Consider the following 13420-nt stretch of genomic DNA (forward strand, 5'->3'; position numbering starts at 1 on the left):
AGTTTTTTGTTCTTCCTTGTTCCCTAGGTTTTCCGGACTCTCTGTACTTTCTACCTCTCTGTCTGGATCTTCAAGATTTTGCGCCTGTGTCTGTATTTCTTGCATATTTCGGGTTGCTGAAGCTCCCTCTTCTTCTCTTTCCCCTCTTTCTAGATTAGGCAGTGATGAGTTTTGTGCCGCTGTTCCATTATTTTCAGCCATATCCTTTATCTGCGGTTGCTCAGGTGTTGACGTCCGAAGCTGATCTTGTGGCTGCTTTTGACCTTTTGTTTTTCCAAGGGGGACCGACACCCCTCTTTTATTTGATTTTTTATTTATTAGCGATTTTAGAACAGCCCAGGCTTTTTTTTAGGCACTGTAAAGGATCTGCTGTGGGTTTTGAGGGGACTTGGGGTTTGAGACCCTGTAGAATTGCAGGTTTGCTCGGTTATGTGGATTTTAATTTGCAGCTCAATTTTGATCACAGGTTTAGAGGAAGTATCTGTGTTATCTAAACCTAACAGTGCGCCGACCCCCCTCAACCCCACAGCTTGCACTGCTTGCACCACCGTTCCTGTAGCTGTAGCTGCAGCTGGGCAACACTTGCACTCCGGCTTCTGCTGCTGTACTTGCTGTGGCTGCTGAAGTTGCACTTCTTTCATTTAATCTTTTAGTCTTTCATTCCTTTTATTTCTTTAACATTGTCATATTATCACTTTATTTCTTTCACTTTCACCACCCTTTACCTCTCTTTGCCTCTCTTTGCCTTTACATTCCTAATTCCCTCTTTAGTTTATCCTTTCCTCCCCCCTGTTCTCCTAAAGGAATCATCCCCATCTATATAGAACCATCTAATCTGATTCCGGCATGTGAATCTATGAAAGACGCACCAATACTGGAGAAGAACAATAGTTACCTACCTGTAATCTGTGGTTCTCCAGTATTGGTACCTATCATAGATTCCCATGCTACCCGCCCACCTCCCCTCAGAGGCTGGTTTATGCTCTTATCTCTTGGTTACACTCTTGTGCGAGAAAATCTGAGAGCCTGAGCCTCTGAGGAGAACTTTCTGGTGGGTGCAGTTGCCCGATTGGCTGCAGTTTGGACCATATATAATGACTTGGACAGTCATAGATGTGGAAATGTTTTTCCTTGTAGCTTATGGCTTGGCTATTTTACTTCCTGGTTTTAAGTTACCAAGGTTTTTGGTTATTATGTGCATATTATTGCTTTTTTTCTGTACCGTGGGACTCCCATTCCGACGACTGGGAATGATTCAGGCATGTGAATCTATGAAAGACACCAATACTGGAGAACCACAGATTACAGGTAAGTAACTGTAGTTCTTATGGAGCTTTTCATAACAAATGGTCTGAGATTATTACTGTTTTCAAAAGGCTGATTACGTCAGCAGTTCTTTTGGAGTTTTATTTATATAGCGCAATCTTGACTTGAAGGTATCAAGGTGCTTTACATGAGCACCAGTTACGTTACCCAAGGACACTTTCATTTTTGTTAGGTGCGGGAGATTAAATGATTTGCCCAGAATCCCAGGATGTTGAGCGTCACTGCAGAGACTAAGCCTGCTTCCCCAGATTTGAGATTGGCCGCCCTAGCCAGTTAGGCCACATCCTATCCACTTTTTTATGTTTTTTTCTTTTTTTTCGTTTTTGATTCGATTTTTAGCTGTTAACACCTTAAGGTAGATCACATGAAAAGAGCTGAAGATGGGGCAAGATGGCTACTGTTGTTGTAAGTTGAGACCGAAGAGGACAAGGAGCTCCTCCCGAACTTGTAGGAACACTGTAAGAACTTAATGTCTACTCACCCAGGCCAGGACATTATCAGAGCTAATAATTACTTTCCACCTGTCCTGGATATGGAGCACCAGCGGTGACTATGAAACGAGAGGTTATAAATTAGTGAAATCCACGTCTGTGAATGTCTGACTCTTTCCTAGATCATGTCAAATGTATACTGCAATGGATGTAGTGAGGCAAGGTTGGATGTGTCGGTCACAGCAACTGTAAATTAGATCCAGGGTTGCTGACTGTGAAATCACTCTTATGTTTTAAATCATACAGGAGAGTTCTCTGTAGCGATGAGCAAAGAACGCTTCAAAGAAGAGGAAGAGGACCATGCTGTGTCCATTCAGAAGCCAGAGGTAGTTAAAAACCTTCCCAACCCTTCAGGTAAGTCATCCTTTTCTACTTGGAATCACAGAAATGTACAATCAATCCCAGGGATCAGTAACACTGCACCAATTTAAAATGAGGCTGTCATGATGACAATTAACAAGTCTCTTTAACCCCTTCGCTGCTGGCCCGTTTCCGCCGCTGTGCGGTAAACAAATGAACAGGGGCGGGCCATGACGAACCCCAGCCGTCATCAGCACACGAGCACCGTAGTGCATGACGGCTGGAGTTCGTCATCAGCATGCAAGGGGTTAATGCTTGAGCCGTTGGCAAAAGAGTATGAATGTAATCACGGATATTACGACGCAAAAGCTACCAAAGGCTTTTCACCACGTTCACTCTTAAAGCAGCCTTTGACTGAAAGTAGAATGGAAACACAACAGCCAAAATGTACAACAGTACTTATCGTGTCAACTAAGTCATACAATCATTTTGAAAGCATTTTAAAAATATTGCTGAAAGTACATAAACACATCCCAACAACTCTGTGACTCGCTTGCCAAGTTTTTTACAGACAAGGTTATGTCAATCTTTAGCACTTTTTCCCCTTCCATTTACTCTAGGGCATCAACATCTTCACCTGACCCTTCAAACACCTCAGTCACTTTTTCTCATTTTCTAGAAACCTCCCAAGAGTGTATCCAACACCTCATAACTAAAATCAAATCCGGTTCCCCCACTGACCCATGTCGACCTTCTATCCTTAATTCGATCGCACACATTATTACACCAGCAATTGCTAACATCTGTAACACCATGTTCAGTACAGGAATATACCCCTCAGTATGGAAACAAGCAGTCATACGCCCACTTCTTAAAAAGCCTAACCTAGACCCGGGAGATCCAGCTAGCTACAGGCCCATTGCCTGCCTACCCTTTCGACTAAGATATTTGAGAGTCTTATGAACACGCAACTCTCTAACTTCATTGAAACCAACGATCTTCTAGATGACACACAATTTGGTTTCAGACAGGCACATGGCACAGAAACAGCACTCATTAAAGCTGCTGATGAGATTAGGTCTGCTATGGACAAAGGGGGAGCTGCGGTCCTGATATTATTGGACTTGTCCGCAGCCTTCGACACGGTCGACCATACCACCTTGGTCGACCATGTCTCTGCCTTAGGGATTACTCACAAGGCAAAAAATCTCATCTCTTCATTCCTTGAGAATCGATCCCTAACAGTCAAACTGGGTCAATTTTGTTCGCCTACTTTCTCACTCCCATGCGGTGTTCCTCAAGGATCCTCGCTAAGTCCGACATTGTTTAATATATACGTGTCGGACCTGGTGAGGGTAATCAAAGCCCACAATATCAGCCTTACAACCTACGCCGACGACACACAGCTCGTCCTATCTATCCATCAAGATGGTGCTGATGTGGCCGCCAACTTTCAATTAGGCATGTTAGCAATAAGCGACTGGATGGCTGCCAATTGCTTAAAGTTGAATTCCTCCAAGACCGAGATAATGGTCTTTGGTAAACTGGAACCCATCTGGTCTCCCGTCTGGTGGCCTGACAAGCTAGGTCCTGCCCCCACCCCGGTCACCAAGGTGAGGAACTTAGGGGTAATATTTGATGATAAATTGCTATTTACCCATCATGCTAACAATGTGGTGTCCTCTTCATTTTTTACGTTACGGAAAATAAAAAAGCTACTACCTTATATCCCCAGTTCTCATGCAAAAACACTCATCACCTCCTTGATTTTCTCACGTATAGATTATTGTAATGCTCTTTTTTTGAATGCACAGGCCAAAATTACTAATAAACTTCAGCTAGTGCAGAATGCGGCAGCCAGAGTCCTTCTCAAGATTCCCAAATTTCAATCCATCTCCTCCCACTTGCAAAACCTTCATTGGCTTTCCATCAAAAACCGCACCAGATTTAAGTCCCTCTGTATAGCATACAAAGCAATCAATAACATAGGTCCTGTTTTTCTCAGAGAGGCCTTTAAACCTAAAAACAACCCCAGAACCTTGCGCTCCTCTTCCTATCATTGTGTTAACATTCCTCGCACCCGAAGAGTTAACTGGGGAGACAGATGCTTTGTAATAGCCACAGCCAAACTTTGGAATTCTCTCCCCACTTACATCAAAATCAGCCCCACCCTCATGACCTTCAGGAGACAGCTGAAAACGTGGCTTTTCACTCAGTAAACTGCTCTTTCTGTTTAATTATTTTCTGTCTGACTACTTTTGATCTATAGCGCCGAGACACCTACGGGTATTTGCGCGCTTTAAAAGTCGCATAAATAAATAAATAAATAAATAAATGTAATGAAATAAGTGAAGTCAATCAGAAAATATCTTTTACACCATTGGCCTTTAAACAGTACACCAATTTGTCAGATGTACTATATACAATTCCTTATTCCTTTTAAAACTTTATTTTTTTAAACCAGTGCATAAATAACATTCAAATTCATCCAGTAAAAGCTTATAGAAGTCTACCCATTAAAATATACTGTCAAGTGAAATATATAATATGGTCCCATAAAATACTTAAAATGCCATGATTACTAAAACTCAGTGATCACATTCCTGACTGCCCTCATGAATCTCCAAATGGCAAATGATATATCCCAAAAATTCATATCAGTTAAAAATTCTGCAGCATGCCCTCAGGTCTTAATTCCAGATTTAAAAAATATTGGGCGTAAAAACTGTCTCCGCTGTTGTTTAACCTTTAATCAGTTCAATAGAATATGCAGCATATCACATTTATTGTTCAAGCCACAAGTACAGTTTCCGCCTACATGAATCATTTTTGATTTTACCATATCGTATATCTTACAGCGCTGAGTCCAACCCTTACTCTTCTTCGCAGCTGGGTTGGTAAGGTATTCACATATGGGAAGCTCTCTTTATTCCGCCACTAGTTTAGCTTTAATTGTACCGATTTCTTTTTTCTTTTTTTCCCCCCTGCTTAAGTAGGATAGTCCCATTCATGGAACAGATCTTTACCTAGCTCTTGTAACTCTCTATTTGAGATTTCAATTAGTATGATCTGTGTGAGCAACATTACTTTCAAATCTTTACAGACAGCACCCAATTTGAGCCTAACAGTTTTTGAATATTTTAATTCACTTTGCAGAATTTCATTCTTGCACCACTTAGAAACTTTCCCACTCAGTTTCCCCCAGAATCTTATTAACACTTTTGCAGCCAATATAAACCATGAAATCATACCAGTTTCTAATCTTATTGCTTGGATCATGGCAGAGCTGGGGAGTGACCATAAGCTCTTCAAACACTTCCCCTCCTCAGCATTCTACCTATTTTTGCCTCTAATATATAGCAGTTCAGCTCCGTATTGCAATTGCGGGGGGATCATTGCTACATAGGCTTTTAGGACTGGTCTGTAAGGCATTTCACCAAAGTCCCTATTGAATTCTCAAGGCCAAAGCCCTAGTCTTCAGTGACCATCAATGTGTTTTCCACTGGAAAGACGCTCTAATGCCCCTACATGCCCACCTTTTCTGCCAGGCTCCACCTAATCCAAATATACTACCTCCACTGTGCCTACCTTACTGCATTCCGCCTACATCGGGTTGGATTCCTCCCCATCTTTAGGTGCCTCAGATGCGCAGCGGAATCCCCAGATTTTTATGATATGGTTTGGTCCTGCACCTCCCTCACCAGTTTTTGGGCAACAGTAATAGCGGAACCAAGCGACATACTGGGTTGGACTGTCCCACAAAACCCCCTTGCCCTTCTCCTGGGAGTGATGGAGGGATTGGACGATTCCTGGGAACGGCCATCCTGGTGGCACAAAGAGACATTGCAGCAGCTTGGAAAGATCCCCCCTAACCCCCGAACATAGCTAAATGGCGGGAAAGGGGTGGACTGGTGCACCATGCAGGAGAAAACAGTGTAGGAGGGGAGAAGATGTCCTGCTAAGCATGAACGCATATGGGGCATATGGCTCGGGTTGATGAATTGAAGTCCTGTTATCGGGAGGTGGGTAACCAGAAGTCTCAATATGTAATACATCTGGTTTGGCGAGTGCAAGAAAATGACTGGGGAACTAATCAAATGTGTCATATGTCACAGTGCATTGTGCTGTTTGCAAAAACCAATAAGGTTGAATATCAAAAAATAAATGTTTTCCATTTCAAGATCCTCTCAAACCAGACTCCAAGATACTTATATTCATTAAGTAATTCAAGTGTCTCAGCACCTAGGTGCCAATTAAATGTACTTTTTGTCTTCGCAAAACACCCTAGTTTTATCCATGTTTACCAGACATTTTTACACCTACAGTAATCTTTAAATAGGTCTAATTTCCTTTGCAGGCCTATTTCTGTTTGGTCTACAATCATGCGATCGTCTGCATCCAGGAGGCATGCCACATGTTTACCATTCATTCTAGGGCTAAATCCACTTGCAGCAGTTAGAGTTGCAGGCAAATCCTCAACAAATAAGGGTAAGAGTAAGGGAGCTAATACACACCCCTGTCTCAACCTGTTATTAATTTGTATTTTTTTGTGTTGAGTCCCTTCAGTGTCCATAATGACCTGAGCCCAGTTGCTTCTATGTAGCTCCTGGAATAATTTTAGAAGGTCTTTTGGGATGTCTTGTTTTGTCAATGCCTCCCATTGGCAGTTTCTGTCTACCAGATCAAAAGCTGTTCAGAAGTCTGCAAGGCAGCAGAATAAGTTCCCCCTCTCCTCTACAAGCGTACATGCAATGGACCAGAGCGCAAAGCAATGTTCAATTGTAGAATGATGTCCTTAAATCCCCCTGTTCTAGCAGCACTATAGAATTCAAGTCAGCCCACTCCTTTAACATCCCCAAGAATATTTTAGCGAATACCTTTTCTGCCACACCGAGAAGATTGATCAGCCTATAATTTTTATTGGCGTTTTATATCTTCCTTTTTGTGATGATTGCGCCTCTCCAGTTTTCCGGTATATTCCCTGCCTGTATCCAAAATATTTTCAAACAGCCTATGAAGTAACTCGGCCCACCAATCTGGGCGGGTTTTATGAATATTGCAGGCATGTTATCATGTGCGGATGCGCGAGTCCGTGTTAATCCTGAGATGATAGTTCTGATGTTACTCAATGAGAATTTGGACCTTGAGTCCTCACCCACTTTCTCCCAAGATGTTACTTGTTCCCCCACTCATTACTCTTTTTTGCTATATATCTCCTCTAGATAGTCCACCCAAGCTTCTTCTACCAAATAGCTCATCATGCCCTGTGTTTTTCCTGATCCTGCTTGTACCAGTTTCCAGAAGAGTTTTATATTTTTAGTTTCTACTGCCTCTATCATGTTTCCCCACCACCTCTCTTCATGACCTCTTTTTTGGTCTCTGATTAAAGTTTTATACCTTCGCCTTAATTTCATCAGCACATTATGACTTTCTGTTTCATATCTCATTTTGAGGTTTTTTTTCCTCTTTCCTTATCTGCGCCTTTAGATTCCTACATTCCTCAGCAAACCATTTGTTTTTCTTACTTTGGTTATTCAAAGCTTTCTCATTCCTTATTACCTTTCCTTTTAGAACTACTCTAATGCACTGTACCACCTGTCTGATTATATTCTCATACCACCCAGGATGTACTATCAAGACCTCCTTTAGTGATCTGTTTTGCTGAAGAAAAGACCATTTTTCCATATGTTCTTCTGCTAGTCTAGCTGTCAGTCTTTTTGGATAACCCATCTGAAGAGGGATCACCTTTTCCCTCTACATAATTTTTCCTCTTAGCAAATTTATCTTCAGAGGATGGTGATCACTTCCCTCTTCAGACGCCACTTGAAAGTCCCTTATTTTATCAAAGTTCCGAGCATGCATGTATATATAATCAATTGGACATAATTGCTGCCCAACTTTAAAGGTCTGTTGTGCTCGGCAATCCTCCCCTACCCTAACATTTAAACAAAGTAGGCCTTTTGAGCCCAGATATTTTTCCAGATCCAAATACCAGTTAGACCATTTAGTTTTAAGAAAATTTGATGCCTTTATATTGTATGATTTCATTATTTATTTAGACCATAAATCCACTTTATTTGGGTTTAATTTATGGTTCAGATCCCCCATCAGTATAAAAATATCTTTCTGGAAATGTTCACACAACCAGTCAACATCCTCCTTCATCCTTCGCATTTCAAACCTATACTCCTAAACTTATCATTCATTGGGTAAAGATCCCGGAGCTTCACTTTGCGTGCTACCAGCCATTTGCATCTTACTGATAGCGTTGTCACCTTCCTAGCTTTTGTGGTGGCTATCAGAGTGGATACCCCCACTGCAGGAAGTCCTTGCAGGCTTTTTGACGCAAACCTATGAAACAGAAACAATTGATGGACGCAATGCTGGGCAATGCAAACATTCACCCCCTTTCTTTTGCCCACCACACCACCGCAATTTGGACCCCGCCCTATGCAAATCAGTCTTGACCCTGTTCCTTGTGGGAACAGTTCAGCCCGAACTGCCAAGCCAGGTCCTCCCTGTACCGAAAACAAGTATCCTGGGACGGTTTCAGGGCATTACCCTTCCATCAGCCAAGCTAGCTTGAATCCAGTGTTGTAGTGAGCAGGGGACCCACGTCTGGGCATACCCTTCCCACTTAAGGCAACATATGCAAAAGAAACAATTGATAGATGGAATGCTGGACAATGCAAACATTCACCCCCAGTCAGAAGGATCTGGGTTTAATCCATCATTCTTTTGCTCACCGCACTATCCCAGTTTGGAACCAGCCGTATGCAAATAAGTCCCGACCCTGTCCCTTGAGGGAACAGTCCAGCCCGGACTGCCAAGCCAGTTTTCTTTTGCAAACTTATGAACTTGCACATATCCTTCTTTCAATGGGGTTCATCACATAGCCATGTTTCTTGCAGACACATAATTCCATAAGTATCTATTAGCTTTTATAGGTTTCTGATTTTGCTATCTTACTGAAGCCATTTATATTCCATGAAAGAATCCCAAGGCTGTGCGATGACCCGATATCCTAATCTATTTCACTTAACCACTCCTCTTCTTCCTGGGCTGGTATAGTATGGTTCATGTATCTATCTGCATCGTTTACATCACTCCAACCCTTTGCGATCCTCACTCCCTATACTGTGATTCTATACCATCATTCCCATTCAGTCCTTGATCAATTAGTCTTTGCCCTAGACCCGAATGTTGACTGTGGAATGCTAATCGATGCGTGTCCGCCATAGATGGTTCGAAGTCTGGAACTAGCCTTTTTCCTTCCTTCTGCAGCTCATTTTCTGCTTTTTTTTAATGTAGATTATACTAAACCAGAATACATCAGAACTTTGGTGACCTTATTCTCCTTTTTATTTTGCATTAACCCTACTTGTCTAAGGTAATTTGTCTCTATTTCCTTTAGGCTGGCACATTTACAGAAGGTTAACAATAGCTGGGATCGATTTAAGGGGTGTAGCTTTCTTAATCTTTTCCCCCCGTCCTTACCGTCCTTATGATGTGAAGTTTCAAGGTAAAGCCACAAACGTCCCTTCTTTTTTTTTTTTCTCCTCATCTGGGGTTCTTTCTCTGTTCTTACTCATAACTCCCCCCCCCCCTCCACTCCCCCCCATATTATAGGCTTACTACTAATCTCTCCTTGGTCCATCAGATTTTCCTTCCTTCTTAATCTGCTTGAGCAACTATTCAACTTCTTACTGCTCCCATCCTTTTTTGATCTTAAACTTAATTCCTTTACTTTCTCTTCCTCTTCATCCCACTTTCAAGCTCTTTCTGAATTTTCAGGGATTACGTTTTTTAAATGTAGGTTTTCAAGTTTCTTCTTTCTACTGACAATGGCAAAGTTCTTTTTTCCAATAATTTCACCCTCACCATCCCCTTTATACTAGTCACCTCCCTCCTTGCTCTAGGTTTATATTTTCTATATCTGGTTAGCTCTCCGCTCTTCTTTATGAGCATAGGAAACCTAGAGATGTATACGCTCTGTCCCCCTGCTATGTGTAGAGCCGACTCTTCAGACTCCCTGTTTCCATTTTCACTCCCTACCGGTCTGAGTATAGATGGGCATATGCTCTTGAATTTGTTTATATGGATGTGGCCTGGTATCGCTAGATAACCAGGACTCTAGCGCGCACAACAGTTAGATATAATCTTTCAAATGAAAACGTTTGTTCAAAACATCTTTATCATTAAATCATTATGAATTTAGCCAACAAAATACATCATCAATTTAAACAAATCCTAAACAATGATTAAGAATCACTGTACGTGTATTATATACATTTCTCACAACAAAGAATATACAACACTGTTATCTGTACAACCCAATGCATTTCGGGGTATGCACCCCTTCATCAGGGGTCTATAAGAGAAAAGAAGAAAAAGAAGAAGAGGAAACTCTATTACTCAAGATGCTTTAGGAGGTTTCAATTCCGTGATCAATATAAATGTATAAATTCCTTACCGGAATTGCCGATTCATCCGGTATAGTTATACTGTGTGAAATGTATCGTAATATGAAATAAATCTGAGGAAACCAGTAAAAAGAAAAGTCTTAAAAATAGGGTTCATGTATGTATAACATTTTCTTTGGATAGGGTATTCTAGCAAATTACCTGTATCTTGATATAAAGTGAATCTGTTGAAAAATAATTAAAAGTTTATCAAAAAAATGACCTATGTCGCCTTTCTATATGTTATCCTTTGAAGTTTAGACAAATGGCTCACCTGCAGGTCTTGCGTATATAACTACTGTTATGTGGGGTCTGAGGAATGAATAAACAGAAGGTATGTAAATTATATTGCAAACAACTTAATGTGTTGCGATATCGCCCAAATATTGAAGTGAAAATGTCTTTACCTGCGAAGCTCAAGGTTTATACGAAAGGTCTCGCTCGTGTTGTAATTCCTTCTGTGCTAAAGGAAACAAAAGTATACCGCATTGAGTACGCGGTCTACTTAGTCAATGACCTGAACGTTTAAAAACGTTTGAAAGCCGACTCACCGGGTGAATGGTAAACCAGCTGTATAACGGCGTTCCTGCTCGGTAGTTTGTGTCGATTTCCAACCCGTGGGTGGAGTCCTTTTTCTATGTGTGTTCAATAGGCTCAAGTTTAGAGGAGGGACTACCTAAATGTGTGGTTGGCGCCATTACTAAACGGGAAGTGTAACGCGCAACTAAGTGCACGTTTATGTATAGTGAAGCTTAATTTGCCATCACTGACGTTCTTATTATTGAGCATACGGTCTATTTTACCTAGTTTAAACTAGCATAAGGCAAAGAAAAAGCAAAAGCAAAGAGAAAGCAAAGAAGAAAAGAGAGCAGTGCATGCTGGTTATCCGGTAAATAAACATAAAATTGTAAAAAATACATTACTATGATCCACAGTTTCATAAATCAGAATTTTCAACTATTCACAGTGCTATCTTTCAATGAATTATGTCCACATCAGCTTATTTACAATATTGCATTCAATATGTTTTACTTTTTCTTCTTTTCTCTTATAGACCCCTTATGAAGGGGTGCATACCCCGAAATGCATTGGGTTGTACAGATAACCGTGTTGTATATTGTTTGTTGTGAGAAATGTATATAATACATGTACAGTGAGTCTTAATCATTGTTTATGATTTGTTTAAATTGATGATGTACTTTATTGGCTAAATTCATGATTATTTAATGATAAAAGATTTTTTGAACAAACGTTTTCATTTGAAAGATTATATCTAACTGTTGTGCGCGCTAGAGTCCTGGTTATCTAGCGATACCAGGCCACATCCATACATAGAGTTTAGCAGGCACTAATCTGGCGCTGCACACTTATCGAACAAACGATTAAGTTACAAAGAAACTGAGTGCAATACCCCAATCTATCCATTCATTGATTCCCTACTGCACCCACGAGGTATTGGCACCACCGACAAAATGTCATTTGATTCAATTGCTGCAATAACGGACAACCGAGCAAATACCAAAGCATATACATCTGATGAAGCAACACAGATTTACAAACTAATTAAGGAGACCAAATCTTTCGATGCGCAAGGAGGCTCAGTTGTACAACAACTCAAACAACTTGAATATCTGTCTAAACGTGAATTAAACCAACGTCTACATGCGTCTACGCTTATTCAGTACCACCGTGTTAGAAGAATCCCGCGAGGATTAAGGCTAGCTATAAGACCCATGCTCTACAGATTGAACAGCAACCCACAATTCATGGAGAAATGGTTCGAAAAATTGAATAAATGCTCCTTGGATTTAATACTGTTGCTTATTGAAGAACTGGCAAAAACAATAAGAGACCTAGAAGAGGAAATATTTAATGTAAAAAAAGAACTATCCGCAAGAATAGAGGAAGAGCCATGGAGTAAATTCTTGGAGGACATAGATATTAAATTAGAAAAGTACGGAAAGGAACTACAGGAGACGAAATTGCGTAAATTCAAACGTGATACAATTGATTATAAATTGAATGAGGCCTATACTTGGGCTGAAGTATATGCTAAAAGACGATTCTCTGGAAAAAAGCAGCAAACAACTTCATCTCAAGGGAGTGTGGTTTCTGATAACGAGACAAGTACCTCAAGACAACCTCTAGTACAGGAGCAATCACACAAAAAGGACTCCGAAAAGACCGGAACAATAGACTTGGCATCCACATCATCCACTGATCCCTTTTTTAGAGAAGGGCTCGCACCTCGGCAAACCTCCGGACCAAGCAACACCACAAACCAGCGACAAAAAACGCGAAGAGGAAAAGGCAAAGCAAAAGGAAAAGGAACAAGCAAAGAAAACGGGGTTACGGAGTCAGAACAAGACATAGTAATAAATATCTCTAAATACCCGCTATCTAAATTTGAAACTCAACTGTTAAACAAAGGACCTACTTTTGTTAGCACTTACCGTACAAATGAACTTGAGACAGAGGTGGCATTTTTCAAATTCATGAGGATACTACGTTTGAAATACTTTTTTACCATTCTAAATCCCATTGAATCATCTGATAACACCACAGAACAGTTTAAACCTAAGAGTAACTTCATGGCTCCAGTCTCCCATAAAAGCCTTGATTCATTTGAAACCCTGGTCAAGGCAGATATGACCAAAATTCAATATAAAAGCAAGTTGAAAAACTTGACACGAGCAGAACACAGTGCACTACGCGCCCTGGCCAAAAACAAAGAAATCGTCATCCAAAAGGCGGACAAAGGAGGAGGCCTTGTCATTATGGACACTGATTTTTACATCCAAAAAGGCAATGAACATGTGCAAGATGATAAAGTCTACATTG

At 40.9% G+C, this 13420-nt stretch overlaps 1 pseudogene across 1 annotated transcript in view; it reads left to right on the plus strand.

The window, feature by feature from the left end:
* Positions 1–13420, plus strand: part of LOC147700300 (uncharacterized) — a 443984-nt pseudogene that overhangs the window by 254258 nt on the left and 176306 nt on the right. Inside the window, exon 5 of the transcript XR_015299397.1 lies at positions 2064–2171. The product of XR_015299397.1 is annotated as an uncharacterized LOC147700300 (transcript). The remainder of the gene's footprint in view (positions 1–2063; positions 2172–13420) is intronic.

Source organism: Lissotriton vulgaris, chromosome 8 (assembly GCF_964263255.1).
Source record: "Lissotriton vulgaris chromosome 8, aLisVul1.2, whole genome shotgun sequence".
Lineage (NCBI taxonomy): Eukaryota > Metazoa > Chordata > Amphibia > Caudata > Salamandridae > Lissotriton > Lissotriton vulgaris.